We start from the raw sequence: 21,601 nt of genomic DNA on the forward strand, positions 1-21,601 counted from the left end.
CAGAGTTTTTTTTTTAAATAGATCAGATGGAGATGTATTTTTTTTTCCAGCTCATTTCTTTGCAGCTGCAACAAAATAGTGGCTCCCCACTAAAAATTCTGCAAAGTTTTCTCAAATATAATATAAAGATTGAGAATGATATGACCTTTAAATTTTGTTCTTTTTTTTAATGTTTTTAAAAATTCATGATGTCATAGTTATCCTGTTTTCTGTCTGTCCTGAAGGAGTCACTGATAATGTTCCTCGTTTAATTAGCCTGGGCTTTTATTGTTCTGACAGCCATTGTGCTTTTTTTTCTGTCGAGAAGCAGCAAAACAAAGTGAAGAATCAACATAAAGATGTTTGTTTGTTTGTTTGTTTTTTGCACTAAATGTCAAAACTGTTCACACCCCATTGAAATACTTTTTTTCACTTTTTTCCACCTTTGCATGCTTTATACTATTCACTATATAAAAAAAAAAGACAAATCTGATCAGGGGAAGATGAGAAACGATAAGAACTGCAGCGATGTGACCTTGTTGCATGCCTCACACTCTTGAACTATATAAAAACATATTTTCATTTAATTTAACCAATCTGTCTTCTTAAGTTTGCACATGTCATCAATTTTTGTAAATCTGTCTAATCTGAAATAAAGTTCAGCTGTCCTACACTCGGACTTTTGATCATTTGCAGACTGTAATTAAAGCTTTAGTTATTATATTGTACTAAGGTATCAATATATTTTTTTAAAATCCTGCGTTTTATCTGAATGTGTGGCTCTGGTTAGAGATTTATCTGTCTTTGGAGAATCTATTGGACAAAAGTGACACTGCAATCAAAGTGTTTTCTATAAATTCATGAAAAAATGGAAACTTTAAGAGACTGCAGGAATGTCAAAACTCAATGCTAATGCTAAAAAAATAAATACATCACCAAAAGAACACCATACTCACAGTGAAACATGGTGGTGGCAGAATTATGACTTGGGGATTAAAGGTGAATGACATTATGAACAGATTTAAATTCTGAGCCTAAATCTTGAGGCGTAACCTCAAAAGCATAGGATTAAGAAGGATTTATGTTTTTTAGCCCCATACTGAGGCAAACCGTACATTAAAATGACAAAAATAATGACTAATTGAGCAGAAAATTTAACTTTTGAAATGGCCTAGTCAAAATCCAGAGAAAAATCTGTCTGATCAAATCTCCCGAAGAGGAATATGGACATCCTCACAATCTGATAGATTTGGACAACTTTAGCACGGTAGCGTGAACGTATACTAAAGATGTAAAATTAGACTCAAAGATCCCTTAACAAAGTACTAGTTAGTGTAACCTGATCGTTGCACTCGTTCCCCAAAAGACCTTGTAAGTTTTTTTCTGTTGCTTTGTGCAGAAAAAATTTCCCCCATCCAACAGTGGTGTGTGTGTGTGTGCGTGGGTGTGTGTGTCTGAGTGTGTGTGTGTGCACTTCAGAGATCTGCTTTGTATAAAATACAAGTAAGTTTTTTTGCATGATAGAAACATATCCTCAAGTGACTAATTGTGAGCTGATGCAAACATGAGATCACTAATTAAACATGGACTTCAAGGCTTCGTTTCCAGAAGATTGTTTCATTAAAGCGCCGCACTGAGCATGGAGCGGCAACGTTCCCCGTCACCTTCCGAAAGATTTAAACTCACATAATAAGAGTCGTAGTATAGTGGAGGAATTAAAGCTGAACAGATGGATTTATAAGAGGAGGAGACTTAACATTTTAAGAGACAGGAAACGCCAATTTGGTGTTTCAGGGGAATTTGAATCTCCTATCAAAAAAACATTTCTGTTATTAATCAACCCAATGAAGCTGAGTTTGGAACCAAACTTTGAAATCATAGAAGAGTATATAAAGATTTAGATAGGAAGACCAAGTGCCCCATAATGGTTCAGATCTCTATATAGTTAAAGGTATTGTAGCAGCTCTCAGTGTCACTTTGACAAACAGTTATCCCAGGCTTCATTTTCCAGAACTCTGTGTTTATAACGTCTATGAGTAAGACGCATCAGATGGGTATATACCCTGTCCGCCCCCGACTCTAATTACTCTCATTTTTTCACTTGCATTTAGTGAGTATATCTGTTTTCAAATACTTCAACTAACAGGTGTTTCATATCAGGCAGAGTGAGTTTGGTCCAGATAACGTTCTTGTTCTCCCTTTTCCCTGTGTCCAGAGAAACATTAAGATAAGCAGGGTGTCATTTAAAAAAATAAAATAAAAATTATCATTCAGAGAAGAGGGGAGCTTGTAGTGTAAAATCAATAGCTGCTTAAAATTCATTGCCAGGCAATCCGGTTGCCCTTTATGTTGCTAACCTTTCACTTAAATATGCACCATATTAAGATTTCATTATATACAATGAATGTCACAATGGTTTGCCCACTATTCCTCGTGTTTGCGTGGGTCAGTTGCAAATCTTTGCTCTTGTAAAGACCGAGAAATGACAGCTGCGGACAATTATGCGGCGCTTTAGCACCATAATAGGGATGAGAAGGCAACGTATATGTGATGTTTCAGATACAAAGGGCTTCAAGAATACTGAGTGGGCCGGAGACCACACATCGACTGCAACGCACAATCCCCTTGGCAAAACATGGTGGCGGCAGCATCATGCTGTGAAGATCGATCAGAGTCGACAGGAAAAGTAGGAGGAAAAACATGAAAGTAGGACATTATGTACATAGATGGTGATATGGGAAGAAAATTGTTTTTGTCCACTTTGCAATAATCTTCTACTTTGTGTCAGTTTATTAAGAACCTCAACGAAACATTCTGTGGTTTTAATGTATGAGAATTTGGAAAACTTTAAGGACAGCAACTAGGCCTGGCACGATAAACAATAAATCGATAAATAGCATAATAAATTAAAACGAGTTCAATAATTCTCATTTGCATGACTTATCGTTTTTCTCTTTCTACCAAAAACTGAACGATAAAAGTATTCAATCTGGTGTTTTGGTCTTCTGGAACAATTTGTCGTTCAGTAAAATCTGTTATGGTGACAGGCCTAAAAGCAACTAAATGCCTGAATCCAGGGTAAACACACCGTAACATAATACAGTTTATACACTGCTAGCACATTTTTCACCATCATCCTGTGCTGGTATAATTAAACCAAGCTATTGCTGCATGACAAAAAAAAAAAAAAATCTCACACAGGAACCTATATTGCAAACAGAACCAGCCTAGTGAGACAACTTTAACTATAAAGTTTAAAAAAAGCAGTTCACACAGTTTTTTTTTCTTTCTCCAGAAGTACAGTACATGTGGATGAGATTGCAGTAAACAAATGACCATGTCAGACTGTAATCACCCTGCGTGATGAATGAGCACCAGAAAAGTGTTTGAAAATGTATGGATATGGGACAGGACTTGTGTATGATCAATGACACAGTATATTGTTTGATGTAATAATTTATTCACCCCATAAAGCTTTGATAAAACAATGTTGAAAAGCAATTTAAATTGAATTCATTTAAATGTCAATTCTCATGGTTAGGATTTTTCTATAATTGGCTATTTAATTAAAATAATTTTCATAGTCATTAATACAGCCGGCAACTTGTAGCGCCCTGACGTGTTTTAATTACATGGTATTAACAAAATTGATATGCTTTAGAAAGCATGGTGAATAAGAAATAATTAGACCAATCATACATCATCCTCTTATGGACATTAAGTGTATCACAATATAATTGATGAACTTAAAAAACGAGGGAGATAAATAACTTTAATTGTGCCGAGTTGGTGTACAGAGCTTGGAACAAAGAATCCTACTCACGATGTATTATATTTCAGAGGCAATTCATTATCTGTACCATCACTTAGCTCTCGATGCCCAGCACTCTCCCCTAACCTATGATTACATGACATTTGAAAGCAGTGATACTAAGTAGTCTTTTAAATTGTCCTTTTACCTCGCCTGCATAAATCTTTCAAAAAAAAAAAAAAAAGGCCCTGCTCTGGATGGACAAAGAGAGAGCGGCGGAGATAAGAATCATTTAAATGCTCAGAATAAAGCCCTTATTGATCATGAATATTTGTTTGTCCAAGGTTATACCGCCGTGACCCTGTCTCTCCTCAGACAACGGCCAACACAAACATGCCACCTGGGTTGAAAGGGGAGATGACAGAAAGCACTCCGAAGGCGGAGGGAGGCAGTGGGGCGGTGGGAGGGGGGATTTTATCCCACACAACAGGTTTCTATTTGCAATCTTAAGTTACGGAGCATTTAGTAACTGAATCTGTCACCTTTTGTTGCCAGCAAAACAGGACAGGTTGAATCCGCTATTATTTTTGATCATTTTCAACAAAAAGTCTAACTTTGGTATTTATTTTGCTCTTGTTTCTGCCAGACCCTTTTTTTTATTTTTATTGACAACAACAAAGAATGTGTGACTTCACCGCAAAAGTAAGATCATATTTCAGCCATTAATATCTGCTAATTTTTATAACTATGTATTGCAGGTAATGAACTTCATTTTCTGAGAAAATTTTTAATTGTACGGCTATAAAATCAGGATGTTTAATACGGAGATGTTTATGGCCATGTTATGGACAAGATTGCTGACTTGACAGTCGTCTGGCAGACCGTCATTGACACCCTCCGCAGGCAGGAAAGGCCACAAAAGGTCACAGCTAAAGAAACCGTTCGCAAAGTGCCGGATCCAAACATAATAATTAGATCTGCATGATATTAGATTTCATGAAAATGTTGTGATGGTGTGAGACTTGCGATGAACAAAACAGTTCACTAATGCTGATATCATTCTGATTTGAGTTCGTTGCAACCATAGGCCACATTGTGGATATCCAGCTAATAGAAACATAAAGGGAAATTCATTGTTTGAGTCTCAAAATGGTCAAAATGATTGAGAAAGTTACATCTACCCCGTCAACAAAGAAACAACTCCATTTTAGTTTCCTTAATGACATCACCAGACCATCTTGACGCTCTCCAAAAAACATTTTCTGCAGCATTAAAACAAAAAGCATTGTCGAATGAATTATTAGCTCTGGAAGCTTGAAGGCATTGTACTTATATAATTAGCTCATATTTATTGCCTTCCAGTATTGTGCGCAGTGATAGTGCGACAACAATAAATTTCCGTCACATTGTGCGGCCCTAATATTAATGGAGAGTTTAGTGGGAGAGAAAAAATAAAGTTTGATAGAAGGATTGCTAATGTAGAAATGTCAGCCTATGGAAATAAATTTCCATGTACCGGACACTGTATGCACTCAGTAACTGATCGGAGATACTTTTGCATCAATGAGGCATGGAATGGAGACAATCTGCCTCTGGCTCTCCTGAGGAAACTCATGTTGCTGTAAATGCTTGAGCTACACCCTCTCATCTTCATGTTGACAACACTTCACAGAGTTAAGCACAGTGAAAACTACTGTTGATCTCCTAGATATGCCTGTGTGTTATAACTCCTGAAGGCATGTATCCAATACAGACCTTGCAAATTTACCCCAAAACTGTCTCAAAGCTTTGGTCCTCGTTGTTGCCTGTGCATCTTGCTCAACCACACTTTTTCCCTCCATTCAACTTTCCGTTAACATGCCTTGAGAGACTATTGTTCAAGCTTATTATTTAGCAGTGACCTTTTGTGGCTTGCCCTTCTTGTGGAGGATCTCGCTGCTGGAAAACGGTCGAGTCAGCAGTCTTCCCAGTGATCGTGTTGGTCACAAAATGGCCCCATACATAAACAGATCACTCTGTGTGTAATGAATGCAGTCATAAGTTTTCATTTGTATTCCAATTGTTCTGTTCTCGTTGGTTTTGGACAGATCTTGAGCTTAATGACAAAACGACACGTGTCTGGCGCTACCCGATGTCGGTCAGCTTGAACCGAATTCATTTCCCGAAGTTTAGTTGTTTAGTCGGACGACCCACTTCCTCCAGCGTTTTGCTTGACGACGCCTTGCCTCCAATATACCCGGGCTGCGAGGAGAAAACTGAGAGATTTGTGGATATCTAAATTGCTAAAGCAGAAACCTGTATAAACAGCGGTAATTACCGGCCCATTGACAGTCTCTCAGTGTTGTGCTCATTCTGCCACAGCCGCAGTGATTAAAATGAATCCTCATCGACTTCTCCATTAAAGCGCTGGCAGGAGCGATCCCGTGACCTTTCCCCATTGATTGAACATAACAATCACAATTCAATTGTAATGCAAAGAGAACATTTGTTATAATGTACATGAGATGCATGAGCCATTTCCTGGGAGTGGAGAAGGGTAATCAATGGAGTGACTCTTGGCGTGATGCAAGGAGAATGAGGCTGTTTGCAGGCCCTAATTCATACAGCCTGCAGTGTATGATGGAAAGCAATGATATGCATGTAAACACCCTGATTTCTCTCTGCTTGTCTTTCAATAGGATAACAAAAGGCTTGACTTATGTATCTGTAAAGTCCAACAGCCCCGAGCTGCCAAGGCTGGTTGTAATGTACATTTCTGGTTTAAAAAAAGAAAACTAAACTAACAAAATTATTACAGTACCATTATCTCGTGCTGAAAAATGTAGGGGAATCTGAATGTTAAGAGTGCAGGGACAAAATTCAGGGTTTCCCCAGTGCATCGTCAGCCTGGTGGGCCACCAGGCTAAGCATTGCTTCCAATCTTTCAATAAAACATAATTATCAAGTGATATTTTAAAATTTTATGTCAACCTTAAACATTTTTTCAACTCAAAAACACAACGGGCCGGTGGATGAATGAATGCCGATGAAGGCAAGCATTTCTTCCAGCTGCCGTGAGGAAGGATCTGCGATAGCGATGCTTTGCTCACGTAGGATGCAACAATCTGTCACTAATGGAGCTCTCTAGCTAAGATAACCACACCTATACATTGGCTATATTAAATATGGCTGGTGCTTTACACGTACACACACAGCCTGACTCACCTATGATTCAATGTGAGACCAAAGTTTGGGTCATATATCATGTCACATAGAGATATTACCGGTAAGGTAAAATCAGGAACTGCTTTAGCCTTATCTGACATGATTCTAATAACAGCTGTAACAATACTTAAAGAAGAACTATGTACCAGCACATAAAACCATTAGCTGATCCAAGCAGACAGTCACATACCTACAAATGTGGCATATGTGAAGTTATGTGGTACGGTAGAGGAAAGCAAGGACAAGCTTGTAAAACCATAATAACTAATGATTAGCCAAATACAAGCAAAGGAAGTGACAACTTGCACAATCCATGTTGCACAGAGGAGGGGGAAGAAAGAAGGAAGAAGAAAAAAAAGCCAGACAGACGCAGCAGCTCCACTCCTTTCAATATGGAGCTTAAAAGCTGCACTCCATCACGTCTTTCAAAAACTGTCTTATGAAGGGTGCATGCGAGTGATGTCCTTAAGGGATTTCTTTTTTAGAAATGGGAGATTACAGTTTACACGGACATTAAACAGATTAAACCAGCCGGCTCTCTAAAGGCAGTTCATCTAATAGAGAAAATGTGGTATGCTAATTGAGAAATTCTGATGGTAAAATTATATTTAAACCCCTCTCTCTCTCTCTCTCTTTCTCTCTTTTTCCCTCTCTCCTCTCCTTCTCTCCTGCCCCTTTCCTACAAGAAGATTCAGACTTTGGCTTGATGAAATCTAAAGACTAATCACGACCATAAGCTGCGAGACATCAGCCGAGTGAAAACGGTGTTTGCCATGCTAAAAGGTAATTGTCTCGGAAAACTCCATCGATGACAGATTCAATTCCATTCGGTAAATGTTTAATAAATGCTGTGCAAACAGGCGAGCCTATCTGGCAGTGCTTAGAAAACAAAGGGAAACTTTAATTGCTTTAATCATCCCGAGCTTTGACGTTGTTATGGGCCTTAAAAATAGCAGTTAACAGAAACTGTCCCGCACAGGAAATTGAACCACATTTGGAGAAAGATCCACAATTAAGATAGAGGGCATCCCGAGCAGCCGGAGCCCTGGCGGACTGTGGTGGCCGGGAAAAAAACATTCCCAGTCATACAAAGCTATTCAATTAACAGAAGGACCCAAGGAAAACATCCCTCCCCTGTTATGTATCACTTACTTTAATCAGATTGGAAGCAATTGTGCTCATTTTGGAAAAAATAAATAAATACAAAAGTTTAAAAAAAAAAAAATCCCGTTATACAAACACGTTAATTAAGAGATAGGAAAGTGGAAAGATCTATTTTTCATTAGTGGGGTGAAATAATGTTCGCCTTTAACATCAAGGAAAATCAACTGCCTGCTGCCGTTAAACCAGTCAGCGGTGTAAATTCCCTGCCAGCATTTTTATTTAAAACCTCATTAATGTGTTTCAAGCCCAGCATTGCTGCAACTTTAATCTGCACTAAAAGGAAATAATGCGTTTCCTGCTTTATTTACCAGCCTTACTTAACAAGTGTTCCTGTACAATTAGAATTGTTAATAGATCTGGAAACAAAAGGACTTTGAAGGTGGGAAAGTGCTGACATTATTTCACAAGGGTGGGGGGCAACACACACTCTAGAGAGGAGAAAAAGAAAAAAAGATCTGCTGTAAATGTAGTTTCCTGGAACACAGGGGTACTGCAATGTTGGTCCCACTCATTAGAAAAGCCACGCAGAGGACATAAATCAAGCCCCCCGTAAAACATTTCATTGCCACACAACACTAAATTACACACTTGCCGGTTTGCCACACTGATTGTGTTTAAACATTGTAATTTTACTGTATTCCCATTAAATCCATGCCGAGCTTTACAATCCATAAACCGGGTATCTGTAATAAACGTTTATAAATGTCAGAATTTGCATTTGGAGAGGAGGGGGGGGGAAAAAATAAATAAACCACCCGGCTACAATTTTTTTTTGCAAATATCAATCTATGAACCTTTCAACATTTCATCAAACAAAATGCTAATTGTACCTTTAGGAATTTAGGAGACAAGTGACAAGAAATGAGATGCAATGTCCTTTGGAATTAGGATATCAGCTAAACTGGAATAAATTAAAGGTGAGGGCGAAGCAAAGTGGAGGAGGACTGTTTGGGCTGAGAACAAAAGACAATGACAGGATATACACAAAAAAAAACTTAATACAAAGCTAATATGACGCTTGAATGTTGAACAATAAAAAAATGAGTTTACCATTTTACTTTACTATTTTTTGATGCAAAATATAGAACTGATAGGAAAGGATTCATCAAGTCCAAATGGATTTCTGTCAACTAAAACTTATGAGGACTGGGAGCTATACCTGCTAATTTACTCATTAAATGATTATAAGTGCAGTGAGGAAAATTATGCTAAAGCTAACTGAGGTTATCAACAGAACCAATGGTAATTCAGATGAAAGCGGGAAAGCTGTCATCTGAAATGCAATATTTCTAATAACATTACTATGAAACATCAGCTCATGTTTTCCCCAATTCAGATAGTTAGTTTGTTGCATCTGAAGCTAAAGCACATCAGTAGCACAGGAGGTACAACTAAATAAAGAGTAGCGCTTAATTTTTCACGCATCCATATGAACTCTTACATCAGGAAGAAAAAAAAAAAAACACTTGGTATTTTATTCTATGTTGCTTGCCTTTGTGTTTTGTGTTTATGATGTAAAGCACTTTGAAATGCCTTGTAGCTGAAATGTGCTATACAAATAAAATTTGATTGATTGATTGATTGATCAGTGTTATAAGGGTCATGATTCGACAATGAGGGAAAAGTCTGAGCAACAGTTGCAGCCTTGCCGTGTTTCAAGGTTAAAAACGGCAAAAAGATCCCACATTTACTAAAAAGCAGACTTGTGGAAATCCTGTGGATTGGCAAGAAAAATGTTTTACTTTTTAAAAGAGGATCATCCTGGTATATCTGGCATAAAAACTAAACCAGCATTTGAGAAAAGCGACATCCTTCAGTCAAATATGGCGGCGTCAACATGAGGGTCTGCGGCATCCTTGCTCTAACTGATGACATCATTCATTCTGATCTCTAACACAACATCCTAACGGCGCATCATCACTTCAGAGCATGTCGTGGTTAAGCTGCAGGAAAATGATCCAAAGAAGTAAAAAATATCTCCAGTTGAGATGCTGTGGCCTGACCTTACACAGTCGGTTCACGCTCTAAAACCTTTTAATGTGGCCGATTTAAAATAATTCCCCAAAGAAGAGCGGGCCAAAAGTTCTCCACAGAGTTGTAAAAGACTCAATGCAAACACTGAAGGCAGTTTCTCCCTCCATGGGTGGCACTATTAGGTTTAGATGGTGATTACTTTTTCCCCCCACCGACACATGAAATCGTCTTTTAAAAACAGCTTTTTGCATTTACTCTGACTACCACTGACATATATTAAAATTAGTTAATGATCTTAAACATGTATGGCAGACAAACAAAAGAGGAAAACATAGACTATGTGTATGGATCTAATTGAATTCTATTAAAATCCACAGTTTTACTGCAAACACTTCATGTTTAAAGCAAAGCAAAATTTATGATTTATGTCTAAATGTGATCTTGTAGTGATTGCCAAGAAGTACAATTGCATTTCCCTCCACAGCACAAAAAACAAATGCATCTTTCTAACACCCTTAGCAGTTATTTAATACATCAGAAAGTCTTGACAGGGCAGCACACTGTGTTATAATATCTCTCAGTTAGCAGCAGGTCACGACGCTCGGCTGACTTTATAAACTATGAATCAAACAACAATGATTATTCATGTCATTCCTCAAAGGTCCTTGAGAGGATCTTGATGCAGCAGTGATTCAACCTTTCGTATTAAGTCAAGCTTGGCTGAGATCGGACCATCTGGGCCCTTGTATTCCATGATTAATGCCAAAGTGTTGATTCATATTTGCAACTGGGGGTTTAATAAACAAGGATTTCGAAGCTAAATGGCACATACAAATGCTGGGGATGAACTCATTCACAGCATCTCATTTGTGTTCTTAGTAATAAAGCCAACGCATAATTGCTCCCCTACAATCATCTTCCAGATTCACAAATATTGGGATTTTGTGATTAACATAATACGTTTCTTCCACAGAGGAAATAATCCAACAACTGTAAGAAGCCTTCAGACATATGTACATAAGATTCTTTATTTGGTCCAAATTAACTTACCACTGCTACACCATGATTAGGGCTGGCAGAGGAAAAAAAAAAAAATTACTGTTCATCATTGTCCAGATTAGGCGTAAACAAACTTTTCCCTTTTAAAGTAATGTTGTTTGCTAAACACTACGGCTTAGCAAACAAAATTAACTTTGTAATCCTTCTCCCACTGACATTCTTTTAGACTGTTTCAATGTCACAGCTCTTGGTGCAAACTTCATAGAGGAAGGCATTAATGCGGCTGAGTGTGTTACAATGTGACACCGAGGCAGCACGCAACAGTGACCTCTACAGGAGCAAATTCAGACATCAGCCGAGGTCCTGATGGTCACTGAGGAGAAGTTAAAACCTTTCTACACGGTTTGTTCATGTGAAGACTACAACAAAATCAACGTGTGAAAATTCACATTTAAATTAGCTCGTTTTTGACGGCTAATTCAAAAGTGGGAGGATAAACTCGAGACATTTATGAACTCATACTGTCTTGTAAAGACAGTATGAGTTGAAAACATGGTTTTCAATTTGTTCCATTTGTTCTACAAGTAAAAGTCTGGCTCCACATAAAAAGTCTGTGGATCCACAGTTTGCTGCAATTATAACTCCCACTCTTCAGGGAGTAACGATTTGCACATCAAAACACACAAAAATACGCTGCTGATTATTTTTTGTATTTTTTTTTTCCTTATTTTTTTTTAGAAAATATTCCAGACTCTGTCTGATTGAGTAAAGAACATCTAAGGGCATCAATTTTCAAGTTTTGGCAAAGATTCTCATCTGTGTCGAGTTCTGGACTTTGACACGAATATGCTTGATTTAAATCAGAATTTTATTGTTCTGGTTATATCTCTGGGCTTGTTGTTCTGCTGGAAGGTGAACCTCTCTACCACATTGTCAAGTTTTTTCTTGTTTGTTTTTCTTTTTTTTTTGCTTCCTTTAACACATTTTCCAGTTATCCATCTTCCCAATCAACTCTGATCATCTTCCCTGTCCCTGCTCCAGATAAGCACCCTCACAGCATGATGCAGCCACAGCCATGTTTCACAGTGGAGATGGTGTGTTCACCATCTCTCTCTCCCTCTGCAAGTAAATTCAAGTAAAAATTCTTAAATTCTTAAACTTTTTTTTTTTATCAATGGCTTTCTTCTTACCAGTCATCTGACAAGTCTGAAGTAGAGCAAAACTCAATGCCTTATTCATAACAGAAGCCGGCGGTAATGCTACTATAAGTTTTTTGCCAACCGCCAATAAAACTAAGTAGAAGAAGAAGACCTTGATGCCTTGTGTATGTATGCAGATGAGTGAACGACTTAAATAAAAATCTAGCTTCAAGAAAATGCTCAAAAATAAACAGCATAAAAAGGAGCTTAAATGTAAATACCACATTATGTGTGGAATTTACACACATAAAAATTAAGCATAACTACCTTCACTTATTTATCTGTTATTTGACAATCATGCAGTGTCATCATGACAAAATAAATGGCATGTTTACTACCTTTGTGGAGATGGAAGTTGCCGTTTCATTCAACTGGACTTGAGGTCGGCTGCAGGCCGAGATCCGTCTCTGGCATCATTCCACACTCCCTTTGGGATTTGGAAATTATATAAATTGTATTTCTACCTTTAAGTGCTCAGATAACGTCTGTCGAGATTTTCCAAGAACTCTCTATGACTGAAACGCGTTCGCATTCACGAACCCAACTAATGTTCACGTTCAGTTCCTCCAGATAAGACAGGTGTACTTCGGAACGAATAGAGACTGCTGATTGGTCAGTTGCTGACAAACCCGCCAGAATGACTGAAAGGTGTCGTCACGTCAATTGTCAAGGTGCAAACTTAAAAATTAAAAAGTGCATCTACTTCTCTTTGTGTTAAAATCTAGAAAGGTTGAAGGACTATGAAAGCTTTCATTGAGCACTGTAGACATTTACCTGTGTGCAAAAATATCTGATTGGTGTAATTTTAAAACTTGCGTAGCACACATGGGTACCTTAAAGAAGATGAAAATGGGTGACGTAAAATGTAAAACAACTCTGCTTTCCATCTCATTCCAAGAACAGAGCGAACCAGTGTCTTTGGTAGCATGGACAAGAAAATGGGCTGATGCCAAGCCGCAGAGACTACAGCCAAATGCAGGATCAGAGCAAAGGAATGAATGATGCTCAGATAAGGGACAAAGTAAAAAGAGGGCAGACCAAACAGGAAAACTAAGACGGGAGAATGTGCGGGGCGTTGCCTGTCCAAGCATGAGAACGTGGAGATATGAACTTGTCGCATTCCTCTCGGGTTTTGGTGTGTTTCTGCTGCAAAAGTCCCACAGAAAACCCATTGATGTTTTTTACTTCACTTTTATTTAACCAGGTTACTCCCCTTGAGATAAGAGATGTCTTCCAGAAGATATTAAACATGTAACGTATTTCAGAAATAACAAAATATTTAAGTTCTACACAATCCTTAACTCACTTACTTGATGTCTGTTTCAACATTTTAGAAAAGTCTGTTCAGCTTGTGAGTCAATTAGCTGAGATAATAATAATAATAATAATAATAATAATAATAATAATAATAATAATAATAATAATAATAATAATAATAATAATAATAATAATAATAATAATAAAAAACACTCCACTTCATCCTGGGAAAATGCTGCGTCCTGGGAGGCAGCATTATGCTGTGGAAAGGTTTTTCTTTAGAACCACTGTAATTTGTGTGTCCTATAAATTACAAAGTAAAAGTGGAAGAAAGGTCAGAGGAATAAATAAATAAATAAATAAATAAATAAATAAATAAATAAATAAATAAATAAACAAAAAATCTTGAAACTGGTTTGGAGATTCTTTGAGCAGTACAATCCTAAATATACATCCTGATCTCCAATCAAATGTTTCAGGTTAAAGCGTGTTCAGAGTGGACCAGTCAAATCTAAATCTAAAACTTGACTTAATACAGATCTTAAATTTTGCTGTTCGGGAATGGTCCCCCATCCAGTCAGCCTCAGCTTGAGCCGTTTTGTAAGAAATAATGAGTTTTGGACTCTCGCTGTGTGGATTTGTAGCTGTAATTGTGCTACATTGTGTTTGTATCACATAAATCTCCATAAATCTCAAGTAGTAAAATGTGAAAAAGTTCAAAGAGCAGGAATACTTTTTATTTATTTTTTTTTTTGTATTTTGCAAGACACTGTAGCACCAATGCCACAATTGTAAAGCTTAAAATGCAAAATTAGTGGCAGTGAACAATGAGAATAGGAGTGGGGGAAAGGGAACTTGTGGGCCAATCTGCCTCCTTTCCCACACAAGAAACCAGGACGACACAGGCAGTGTTGAATCCCCCCCTTTCCTCCTTACCCAAGTTCTCCTTTATATATTCAAATTCACTTCAGCAGCATAAAATTCTCCCAAGAGACAGCATTGTCCTCCTGCTTGTCCCTTGGGCTTCCCTTCTCTCAGTAACATCTCTTCACTCCACACAATTTAGCCCTATACCTAGAAGACAGGCTCTTTTTCCTCCTCCAACCCACACACAACACCCTCTTTATAAATAGTTCAGTGCAATTTAATGAAATTAATCAAAATGTCTTTAAAGGCAAGCGCTGAATACATGGTGGTGGGTTTCAAACACAGCGCACATTATTCAAGTTTTCAGTGTGAAACAACTGCAGTGAATAGCTCTGAAAAACCCGGAGTAACAATCTCGGTCGTGTGATTATGTGTGAAAACAAAGGTGCACCCACGTTTTCCTCCCCCGCCCTCCGTATCTTATTGCCTTCGGGAAAACTTGGAATGGCAAATTTGACACCGCTGGCTGAGTTGCAATTGCAGTTACGAATGTATGAACACTATAGTTTTATAAGCGCGCGGTCCAAATGTTTCAAAAAGCGCATAGAGGTCTGCTCTGATGAACTTGAATGTGTGATTCTTGGTGCAGAAAGTAAGCATAATGCCAACTCTATAGCGAGGAGGCTTTACTGGGTGAAATGAAAAGCCTAAGGCATTAACACAAGAACACAAGAGAGGAACGGAAAGATAAAAAAAAAAACGAGCTAAATGAGTTGTTCAGTGGTGGAATAAAGAGTGTTCTTTATGTTTTTGAGAAGTATTTTGTACAGGGCCTTGTGAAAGTTCTTATACTTTTTCAAATTGACACATGTATATTTTTTATATACACACTTACATAAAATGGGGTAAACAAATAATTGTCACCATGCATTTAGTGCCACAACTCCATCGATGCTCCTATCTGCTCTGACCACCTTCAATGTCCGACTTATGAAGAGCACCCCACAGCATGATGCTGCCACCACCATCTGCCATATTATTGTACGTTCTGTTTATACAAATAGAATGCTTCTAATTGAAAATACTATAATGATAATAAAATGTCCTTCATAAACTTGTGTTTCCCGGAGCCCCCTGAATATGGCTGCATCGCTAATGTAGGTCAGTTTTAAATGTAAAGTATTTATTAGCACATCTGAGAGTTCATTTTTCATTAACCCAGTGTCACATAGTGTGAGAAAAACTGTTAATATGTTCCTTTGCTGTTTTGAACACTTACGAAAATGTGAATTTTTTATTACCAGCTTGCATTGCTAATCGCAGTTTGCACCAAAACAAATGTGCAAATGAAAGAGGCGGAATACAAAACAGATTTTTTTTTATTTGGGAAAAATATGCTAAAAGTTTTTTTTTTTTTTCTTTTTTTCCCTCATAGTTATTTGTTACTTTGTGTTAGTTCACCATATATTAAAATTGCAATAACATAAATTGAAGTTTATTGTTGCTGTATTGTGACAAAGTGCAGAAAAGACCAAGGGATGTGAGCACTTTTGCAATGTCCTGTAGTTTCCGATTGTTGGGGAAAAAGCAGATGAATGGAAAACTGCAGAGAGGACTGATATTGTGAGTTCTGCCAAAGGGTTTTAACCAAAGAGATGGGGAGAGGGGGAGAAAAAGAAATCATTATCACATGAAACCACTTTTGTGTGACTGAATTTATCACACTCTAAATATCCCAATATTATCATATCTATTCACTGCTGGCATGATGCAAATAGGCTCAATGACATGCTTGCCGCTACAAAACTCTCCCACAGGGTTCTAATAAAACAGAACAATTTCCCCACTCTCCATTCTCCCTCGGAAACGGAGCAGTCTGCGAGGCCCTGTGATCTGCCGCAGACAAAATGAGACGCAGCAGCTACAACAGAACTGAGACGCGGGCAGAGTATTCCCCCGCGCTCCCTGAATAGATAATGCTTCCCTTCACATTCCTTTTATTCTTTCAAAAAGCAACGCATCAGAGGCCAAATATTAATTCTTCTCGTCATATGGAGGAGCTACACAAGTGGCATGCTAGGATGGGGCCTTTTTGAATGATTAAGGGAACACATAAAGGGTTTCTTGTGGCGCTTTGAACTTTCCGAGGAGTTCTGAGCACCCTCGGCCTATTCCCTCGCTCTGCAGGAGACTTGATGTTAAAAGACAACATTAATGAAAGCTCTGTAACAGGTAGAGACAGAGGGATTAATGCAGTCTAAACACAGGAAGCCTCTCACAACTAGCTCCGGCCAGCAGGTAAATAGAGAAACACTTTTCCTCACTCTGTCTCCTTCCTCCCTCCATGAATCTTCTTTAAAGAAATGCCAATAGATCTGATTGCCTAATTCTCTATTCCCTCCTTCCCCAGGCCCATAAAGATGCACGTGTAGATGGAGTGGGGGGCGGGGGGAAACACTTCAAGGAATGACATTGACTGGGGAAGTGCTGACTTGCACCACTGTTTGTCTTTTGATGTGAGAGATCAAATCAATGTACACGCCATTCTCGGAGCAAAGCGCAGGCAGATTAGCATTAGCCTGAAGGTGCCTGCTCGGCCTCAATCATTAGCATTTACATGTGACTCTCCAAATAAGCAGCATTTACTTGATAGGTGCAAAAAAAAGGCAAGCATACCATTTGGGCTGGAGGAAAGTGTAACGGCTGTCAAAATGAGACCTCAGCCAGACCCAGGCATTTTTTAAAACAGTTTGAGCTGCGTTATTTGTCACTGGTGTTGTGTGCAACGGTGCCTTCACATGGAAAATACAATGATGAGATCTCCTGAGTGCTTAAGTCAGATGGATTGAACGCTCTTGGGGCGCTGATAAAGGTTGATTTCGGGTTGGACCAACATTATTGTGGCAAAACTAATGCAGAATAATTATCATATTCTGCCTTGTCAAAAGCCAGAACGATGACACATTTAATGCTCGGTGCGCAAGAAACACAAACAATAAGCCTTGGTGCTTGGTACCTTTGTGGATGTAGCTGATTTAACTTGAACTTTTTCCTTGTACAAAATGTTAGCAGTCCTCTATGTTCTGACCGTATGTAAGGATATATCTATGTGCCTCTGCAACTGATTATTAAATGTAAATGTCTTCAATCTGCTACACTGGAAAACAAAATTATTTACTTATGGTACCTTTAGAGTAATTAATGCAAGGTCAACATTCACACTTTGACAAAATAGAATAAGTACACAATGAAAAGCTACTTATTGGCTCATTTCTTAAAGTTGGGGTAAGAAATGATGATTGTTGAAAGGATGAACTGAACCTGAGTCTAGCAAGTGAAACCTTACATGGCTGTAGCTAGACTGGATTTGGAGGCACCCATGTTGTTTTCATGAATGCATGGTTTACCAACACATTATTTTGCAGATTTACATAACACCTCACTGTGATGATAACATATTTTAATTTATTACATTTCCAAGTAGATAACCGGTATATTTGAAATAATTCACAGCTCCACCTCCAACCTCATCCTGTTATACAGAGAGATGCTGCATTTGTTTGGATCCGCGTTTGCGATACCAAACGCCAAGGTCACAATTGAAAACATTTTTCACATGGACCTCACATCAATTTGTTGCACATTTCATTTAAAAAAAATGTATGAATTGGGCACCAAAATGGACTCAAGCCCTGGGGCCCACGTTCTTCTACATACGGCCCTGTTTGTTTTGAGCTCTGAGACTAACTTGTGTTTTCTCACAAAATAAGAAAAAAAAACAACAACAACAACAAAAAATCTATTAAGAGGTGAAAGTCATTAGATTAAATGGCAAAAAGATCTTGACCGGGCATTTCTGGTACATTTTAATTCATACTGTTTGCCTGTAACTTCATGCTAATGATCAAAGTTGCAGGGGAGGTGAGGAGGGGGGGGGGGATTCTCCTGAGTGCAAGTTATGAAGATGAGATGAGGAGAGAGAGGGAACGGGTTAGAGAGAGAAACGGCTTTGCTGCCCTGCTTTGAACACTTTTACACTTTCCAACAAGCTTTGTTTTTTAATTGGCTGAAATTAATCTTAGGGATGTAGATGCCTGATTTGCATTCATTAAAACCCAACCAAAAGAAAGTCATGCTTAATTCCAATCAAATTTGCTTAATTATGCATGGCGAGATATTCCCAAATGAGCTGTGGATTTTTGTTCGAGTCCTTCATTTTTTTTTTTTTGTTTCCTATAGCAAATAAAATGTAATGAAGCTGTCTTTTTGTGTTTCGCTGAATGTTGAAGAGCACATGAGGAGCACCTTGAGCCCGGGCTGAGACAATATTACTGCTAAAGTAATTATAAAGAATCTGCATTTTTCATTGTTAATTGTGGATGTCAGCGTCATTAATTTTAATTTACGGCAGGCAATAAAATTAAGAATAGTTTGTGCTGATGTTTTAAATCATGCCTGTGAAGGGGACACATAATGCAACTTAAATCTGGAGCAGATATTGATTGGGGCCGATGGTCTTTTCTATGAATCTTAAGCAGGCAGTCGCTGGGAATCTGCTTGAGACTTCACTTTTACGAGTTAACTCCGGCAGCAGATAGCGCGGGCGCAATACAATTAAAGAACTGTCAGTTTATGCGCACACGCGTCCGTGCGCGTCTGCACGCGTCTGCACGCGCACTTAATCACTTAACTGCCTCACAACAGAAAGATGTTGAACAAGATAACAGCCATCAGAAAGGAGCAAAATGCAATAACACCATCTAACCAGAGCTAAGTTCTCCACGAGGAATTTTGAATTGGTCGACTTTTTCCCTCTCTCTCAGTAAAAGCCGTTTTGACAGTCGTATTAATTAGATTGTCGGACATTGTCAGGATGTTTGCACAGGCAGACTCAAAGCAGAATGGAGGATTTGGAGGTATGCGGTCTACAGGGGATGACATTATGTGTTTCTGCTCCGACACTTGATTTATAGCTTCGTTTGGACCGTGCCCGTACAAAACACATCCTGCTGCTGCGGGAGCTTTAGTGCATTGTAGTTTGAAAACAAAGGAAGAATAAAATTGATCTTTCTGGACACACACAAAATCAATGGATGGCTATTTCCTGTTCCACGGTGTGTTAGTCTGACTGACTTGCTCAATCCTTGAACTTTCTGTGTGTCCTCGTCGCTGGAGAGGAAAGGTCCTCGGATTTCAGAGAGAAACTCCCGATGATGTCATTTCGGATGAGTTGGACTCCTCCGACTCCCCTGGCCTTGACCTCGAAAAGACAATATTGGAAGCCCCTCAGGTTTGGTTGAAATGCACACAGTCCTTGACTGCCTGAATTCCTCCCACTCACCTTTTTTTCCAAAGGATGTGTTTGTACCTGTTGTACAATGTGTTCTCCTGCAAGGTGATTATGTTTCCAGTGCAGAATGGCTCTACGACGATGTTCAATTGTTCTCCTTCAAGCTGGCTGTTAGCCAACGACTCCTTCATGACACATGGAGCTGGTACTATCAGCCCCCACCTCTTCTTCCTGCCCGCTTTCCTGTTGGTGACTGAAGCAAGTCACTCTAATGCAACAATGATGGTGATTTCACTCTGCTTATCGAAGCGAGTAAGTGCTTAAGCAGCTGCTTGTACTTTGATCCAATTTACTTCCCGAATGTGTGCTTCCTCAGGCGCGGTAAACAGGCCTGCCTAAGTTGTCGTTAGTTCAAAGCCAAGGCAAATAGTTCACATGATTATTGTTTGTGCTGTTTTCACGGAGCTCTGTTAACAGAGGTGAGTTAATGCAGACGACAGGCCGTCTAAATTTAAAGCATATTGCACAGATCAGCTTGCACACTGTGGCGGCGGCGGCAGTGGTTCTAATTCAATATTGTCATCGGAGTTCCGGAGGTTGAGCACAAACGCCATACGCCAAATCCCCCAACCTTTAACATCGCTGTGCGCTCGACTCATCCCCAAGGACAGGACAGATAAAAGATGATCAGTAAGAAAATTGATAGCACTGATTTAATAAACATTCTCGAAATGATCTCGGTGACCTGCAGGTAGCGCTGCAAGTCTCTCGTACTTTGCCTGCGTTAAAGAATCAAGTGAGATGATTCATTTGAGCGACTGAGGTAGTTGAGTTTGATGGATCATTCCTAAAAGCATCATTGCTAATCTTCAGCTCCTCTTTTTTAGGTTATTCACAGATCAGTGAGTTTTCCGGCTAATCCTGCACCTGACGCCGCTCTTGTCTGTGTACATGGTATTCATCATGCGCTGACAGGGAGAGTCCTTCAGACGACAAATAACCTTCAGAGGGAAGAGGCAGGCGAAGCAGTAGGTGTGCAGTTATTTTGGATACATTTCACAGCGGAGCGGGAAAAGCTGCACAGGGAGATGTATGGTGTCCTTGCTGGATGCGCAGAGATGGACCCCTCCGCGTTTCCTAGCATAATCATTCTGAGCCTCAGCCATGCCTTCGACAACTCAATCAGACAACCCTCTACCTGTAAAGTGGCTGGGTTGATTTGATTGCCATTTTTATTGGATCCCGGTCACATAAATCAAACCAATGGGGACGGCTGTACAGACGTGACCACTCGTCATTCGCCAGTAGCCTTGGAAACATTGTTTCGGGGAGACCGCGTGGCTGTCACCGGAGGTAAATCAGGGGATCTGAAGTTTCTTTCCTCCAACACAAGAGCACGGAGTTAAATCATCTTGAAAATTGATGTCACTGCGCGCAAGTGTTTTCACCCATCCCTTAGATAGAGTCCCATCAACCGGTGACAATGTCAGCACTTTCACCCTTCCCTCAAAGAAAGGATGCTTCTTGTCTTCGGGCCTAAAGGCCTGTGGTGCCAGATAAGAGCCGTCCCAGTTTTTTTATACTTTCTGGAAGCGGACCGTCTTAATTCTTAAAGACATAAATGCTTTGCTGCTTCTCCAATCAGCTTGAATATCAATCATTTTCCATCTCAGTTAAGTCCTGCCCAGGGTCACTTGTGCCAGAAAGGAGAAGAGGCAGAATACACCCAGCACAGGTTTCATCTGTCCATCTTACTCTTATTTGTAGAGTTCATGTTTTAAGATTGATAACTGCTATAAATTCAAAGTTGATGCCATAATTTAAACATAAAGAATTTTAAGCATGCTATTTTTGGTTTTCATAGATGTGCATTAACAGTGGCTGCAGTCAAATCAGACAGAGCATTTCTAATATAAC

This window comes from Poeciliopsis prolifica, unplaced genomic scaffold (assembly GCF_027474105.1).
Source record: "Poeciliopsis prolifica strain line A6 unplaced genomic scaffold, Auburn_PproV2 SCAFFOLD007, whole genome shotgun sequence".
NCBI classification, from domain to species: Eukaryota; Metazoa; Chordata; class Actinopteri; order Cyprinodontiformes; family Poeciliidae; genus Poeciliopsis; species Poeciliopsis prolifica.